This window comes from Phyllostomus discolor, chromosome 7, assembly GCF_004126475.2.
Source record: "Phyllostomus discolor isolate MPI-MPIP mPhyDis1 chromosome 7, mPhyDis1.pri.v3, whole genome shotgun sequence".
NCBI classification, from domain to species: domain Eukaryota; kingdom Metazoa; phylum Chordata; class Mammalia; order Chiroptera; family Phyllostomidae; genus Phyllostomus; species Phyllostomus discolor.
The window spans coordinates 85,645,244-85,651,243 of record NC_040909.2 but is presented as its reverse complement, the minus strand read 5'-3'; positions in this window follow the sequence as shown (position 1 = coordinate 85,651,243).

The following is a 6,000-nucleotide window of genomic DNA, read 5'->3' as shown; positions in this document are numbered from 1 at the left end:
TGTGTGCCAACCAGCAGTATGAACATGTCCATGTCAGTACAGTTGCTGGCATCAAGTGATCTCACTTAAAACAATCTTTGCTACTTTAATGGGTAAAAATTGATATGTGCATATGCCCAAACCCAATGTTGATTTTCTGCCTCAACAAATGCAAGATATTATTATTTTCTTTTCTTTAAAAGCAGGAAATCCTTGTCTCTTTATACTATTTTTTTGTCTGAAGACATAGGAGGAGTAATTTCTTTAAGCTTTTAAAAATTTTAATTGTTGATCAAGTACAGTTTTCTACCTTTCCCCCATCCCAGACCACCCTGCCAGCCCTCCCCACCTCCCTCCCTCTTCCACACCCACCTTGTTATTGTCCATGTGTCTATTATACTTGTTCCTGCAAATCATTCACCCTTTCCCACTGAAATTCCATCTCCTCTCCGCTCTGGTCACTGTCAGTCTGTTCTTAATTTCAGTGTCTTTGGTTATATTTTACTTCTTTGTTTTGTTGATTAGGTTCCTGTTAAAGGTGAGATCATATGGTATTTGTCTTTCACTGCCTGCCTTATTTCACTTAGTATAATGCTCTCCAGCTCCATCCAAGCTGTTGCAAAGGGTAGGGGCTCCTTCTTTCTTTCTGCTGCATAGAATTTCATTGTGTAAATGTACCATAGTTTTTTGATCCACTCATTTACTGATGGGCACCTAGGTTGCTTCCAACACTAGGCTATTGTGAATTGTGCTGCTATGGACATTGGGGTGCGTAGGTTCTTTTGGATTGGTGTTTCAGGGTTCTTTGGATATAATCCTAGCAATAAAATTGCCAGGTCAAAAGGCAGATGTATTTTTAGTTTTCTGAGGAAATTCCATACTGTTTTCCATAGTGGTTGCACCAGTCTGCAATCCCACCAATAAAGACTAGGGTTCCCTTTTCACCATAACCTCTCCAACACTTGTTGTTTGTTGCTTTGTTTATGATGGCCATTCTGACTGGTGTGAGGTGGTATCTCATTGTGGTTTTAATTTGCATCTCTCTGATAGCTAGCGATACTGAGAATCTTTTCATGTTTCTCTCTACCCTCTGTATGTCCTCCTTGGAGAAATGTCTGTTCAAGTCCTTTGCCCATTTTTATATTGGGTTGCTTGTCTTCTTAGAGTGGAGACATGTTAAGTTCTTTATCTATTTTGGAGATTAAACCCTTGTCTGAGGTATCATTGACAAATATGTTTTCTTATACAGTTGGTTCTCTTTTTATTTTAATACTGTTATCTTTAGCCATGCAGAAGCTTTCTATTTTGATGAGATCCCATTTGTTTATTCTTTTCTTTATGTCCTTTGCTCTAGGGGACATATGAGAGAAAATATTGCCACGTGTAATATCCGAGATTTTCCTTCCTATGTTCTCCTCTACAACTTTTCTGGTATCACAACTTATATTTAAATCTTTTATCTATCTTGAATTTATTCTTCTGTATGGTGTAAGTTGGTGCTCGAGTTTCATTTTTTTTGCATGTCGCTGTCCATCTATCCCAACACCATTTGTTGAAGAGGTTATTTTTGCTCCATTTTATACTTCTGCCCCCTTTGTCAAAAATTAATTGACCACAGAGACTTGGGTTTATTTCTGGGCTCTCTGTTCTGTTCCATTGGTCTGTGTGCCTGTTTTTATGCCAGTACCAGACTGTTTTGATTACAGTGGACTTGTAATACAGTTTGCTATCAGGTATTGTGGTCCCTCCTAATTTGTTCTTCTTTCTCAAAATTGCAGAAGCTATTCAGGGTCACTTATGGTTGCATATAAACTCTTGAAGTGTTTGTTCTATGTCTGTGAAATATGACATTGGTAGTTTAATAAGTATTGCATTGAATGTGTAAATTGCTTTGGGTAGTATGGACATTTTGATGATGTTAAGTCTTCCAATCCATGAACACGGTATATGTTTCCATTTGTTTGTGTCTTCATTGATTTCTTTCTTCAGTGTTGTACAGTTTTCTGTATATAGATCTTTTAAATCCTTGGTTAGGTTTATTCATAGGTATTTTATTTATTTATGTTTTGCTATATCAAATGGGATATTTTTTCTTGATTTCTGCTTCTGATGTTTCATTTTTGGTATACAAAAATACCTTTGATTTCTGGATATTGACTTTGTATCCCATTGTTTTGCCAATTTCATTTATTAGGTCAAGCAGTTTTTTGATGAATCCTATAGGATTTTCTATGTATAGTATCATGTCATCTGCAAACAATGATAGTTTTGTTTCTTCCTTTCTGATTTGGATGCCTTTTATTTCCTTTTCTTGTCTGGTCACCGTGGCTAAAACTTCCAATACTATATTGAGTAGAAGTGGTGAAAGCGGACAACCTTGTGTTGCTCCTGATCTTAGTGGGAAAGACTTTAGCTTTTGCCCATTGAATATGATGTTGGCTGTAGGTCTCTCATATATGGCTTTTATTATGTTGAGGAATGGTCCCTCTATTCTCACTTTGCAGAGTGTTTTTATCATAAATGGGTGTTGTACCTTATCAAAAGTTTCTTCTGCATCTATTGATATGATCATGTGATTTTTGTTTTTGCTTTTGTTTTAGTGAGGTATTACATTTATTGATTTGCATATAGTTTACCATCCTTGTACCCCTGGGATGAATCCCACTTGGTTATGGTGTATGATTTTTTAACGTATATGGTGGATGTAGTTTGCCAATATTTTGTTGAGGATTTTAGTATCTATGTTCATCAGCGTTATTGGCCTGAAGATTTCTTTCTTTGTTATGTCTTTATCTGGTTTTGGGATTAGGATGATGTTGGCTTCATTAAAAGAGTTTGGGAGTCTTCCATCATTTTGGATTTTGGAATAATCTGTGAAGGATAGGGTATAGCTTTTCCTTAAATGCTTTGTAGAATTCTCCTGTGAAAACATCAAGTCCAGGGCTTTTGTGTGTCAGGAGTTTTTTTTATTACTGCTTCAATTTCATCTTCTGTTATTGGTCTGTTTAGGGATTTTGCTTCTTCACTGAGTTTTGGAAGAATATATTTTTCTAGAAATTTGTCCATATTACCTAGGTTTTCAAGTTTCTTGGCACACAGTTCTTCATGGTAGTTTCTTACAATCCTTTGTATTTCTGTGGTGTCAGTTGTAATCTCTCCTCTTTCATTTCTGCTTGTGTTTATTTGGATCCTTTCTCTCTCTCTCTCTCTCTCTTTTGATTAGCCTGCTTAAAGGCTTGTTGATTTTGTTTACCTTTTCAAAGAACCAGCTCCTGGATTCATTGATCCTTAGAACTGTGCTTTTAGTCTTTATGTCATTTAATTCTGCTCTGATCTTAATTATTTCCTTCCTTCTGCTTGCTCTGGGCTGTCTTTATTGTTGTTCCTCAAGTTCTTGTAGACGTAGGGTTAGGTTGTTTGTTTGAAATGTTTCTATCTTTTTTAGGTAGGCCTGTGTTGCTATGAGCTTCCCTCTCAGGACTTCCTTTGCTGTGTCCCATAAGTTTTGGTTTGTTGTGAATTCATTTTCATTTGTTTATGGAAACTGTTTTATTTCTTTCCTAATTTCATTCTTGACCCATTCATTGTTTAATAGCATGCTATTCAATCTCCATGATTTTGAGTGTTTTGTTTTTTTTCTCATGGGATTGGTTTCTAGTTTCAGTCTCTTGTGGTCAGAGAAAATGCTTGATATGATCTCAATTTTCTTGAAATTGTTGAGGCTTGTTTTGTGTCCTATCATATGTTCTATCTTTGAAAATATTCCATGTGCATTTGAAAAGAATGTGTTCTTAGCTTGTTTGGGATGAAAGGTTCTCTCTATATCAATTAAGTCCATTTCATGTAGGGCATTGTTCAATGCCAGAATATCTTTGTTGATATTTTGGTTGGAGGATCTGTCTATTTTTCACAGTGGTGTGTTAAAATCCCATACTACAATTGTGTTGCTGTCAATATCTTTCTTGAAGTCCTCTAAGATTCCCTTTATGTATTTGGGTGTTCCCATATTGGGTGCATATATATTTACAATGTTTATTTCTTCTTAGTGGATTCTGCCCTTGAGTATTATGAAGTGACCTTCTGGGTCTCTCTTTATGTCCCCTTTTTGAGGTCTATTTGTCTGATATGAGTATTGCTACCCCAGCTTCTTTTCCCTGTCCATTTGTTTCCACATGGATATATTTGTTTCTAGCCCTTCACTTTCAGTCTGTGTAGGTCTTTTTTTCTGAGGTGGGTCTCCTATAGGCAGCATATGTGTAAGTCATACTGTCTTATCAATTCAGCTACCCTATGTCTTTTGATTGAAGCATTTAATCCAATAACATTTAAGGTTATTATTAATAGGTACTAATTCATTGCCATTTTTTCATACTTGTATTCCTCCCTCCCTCCCTTCCTCCCTCCTTCCCTCCCTCCCTCTCCCCTCCCCCTTCCTTCCCCTCTCTCTCTCCCTCTCTTTCTTTCCTTAAATCAGCTCCTTAAGCATCTCTTGCAGAGTTGGTTTGGTGGAGGTATATTCTTTTAGACTTCTTTTTTTCCTGGAAGCTTCTTTTTTTTAAGATTTTATTTATTTAATTATTTTTTAGAGAGGGAAGGGAGGGAGAGAGAGAGAGAAACATCAATGTGCGGTTGCTGGGGGTTATGGCCTGCAACCCAGGAATGTACCCTGGCTGGGAATCGAACCTGGGACACTTTGGTTCCCAGCCCACACTCAATCCACTGAGGTACGCCAGCCAGGGCTCTGGGAAGCTTCTTATTTGGCCTTGTATCTTGATTGAGAGCCTTGCTGGGTAAAGTAGCCTTGGTTGCAGGCCTCTAGTTCTCGTTACTTGTGATATTTCCTGCCATTCTCTTCTGGCTTGGGGCGTTTCCAATGAGAAGTCAGCTTCTTGTTTTATTGGGGCTCCCTAGTATTTTACTTGCTCTTTCTCCCTTGCTGCCTTTAAGATTCTCTCCTTGTCTTGGAATTTTGCCATTTTAATATGATGTGTCTTGTAGTGGGCTCTTTGGGTTCCTCTTGATTGTCTCTCTGTGTTTCCTGGATTTGTGTGACTTTTTCTCTGATCAAATTAGGGAAGTTTTCCATCATTACTTTTTCAAATAGATTTTCTATCCCTTGCTCTTCTTCTCCTTCTGGTATTCCTATTATTACATTTCATGTTGTCCAACAGTTCCTGTAATCCCTCTTGGTTATTTCTCAGCCTCTTCTCCTTTTCTTGCTCTTTCTGGGTGTTTTTTTTCTATCTTGTCCTGCAGCTTACTACTCTGATCCTCTGCTTCATTGAACTTGCTTTTCATTCCTTCTACTGTGTTCTTTAGTTCAGAAATTATATTCTTCATTTCCTTTTGGCACTTGTTTGTAGTTTCTATTTCCTTTTTCATGTTGATATATTTTGCAGTGAGTTCATTGTAGTTTCCCTGTAGTTTTTGGTAATTCTCTGTGAGGTCATTGAGCTTCCTGATAACCATTGCTTTGAACTCAGTATCTGATAGTTGACTTGCCTCTATTTTGTTTAGCATTCTTTCTGAGGCTTCCTCCTTTTCTTTCACTTGAGGATTGTTCCTTTGTCTTCCTATTTTTTTGTGAGACTGTTCTTGTTAGCCTCTGCTTCTTAAATTGGTCTGTTGTGACTCCCTTGGTTTCTGGTATGAACTTCTATGGTAGAATACCTGTGAGATTGAATGGTGCAGTCTCTAATCTCCTGAGCTTGCTGGTCTTGGGTGGTCATTTATGTTTGTTCTCTGTATGTCTTTGGGATTTGATTGTTGTTGGGTCTTTCTCTCCAGCTGGTTACCTGGGGATCACTCTGTCCACCATATCTTGTAATCTGTTGTGGAGATGTGAGCAGGTTGTGTTGAAGCTGGTTCTTCTGTGTGTACCAGGTTTTGAGGATTCTCTCTTGCTTTTGTTCACTTGTTTTCTGTGGGTAATTTGTCCACCTTTTAGTTGTATTTTAAGATTGGTCTTGGACTGAGGTTAGTGTGGCTTCCACTCCCTTCTTCACCTTCTTCCATTGTTAA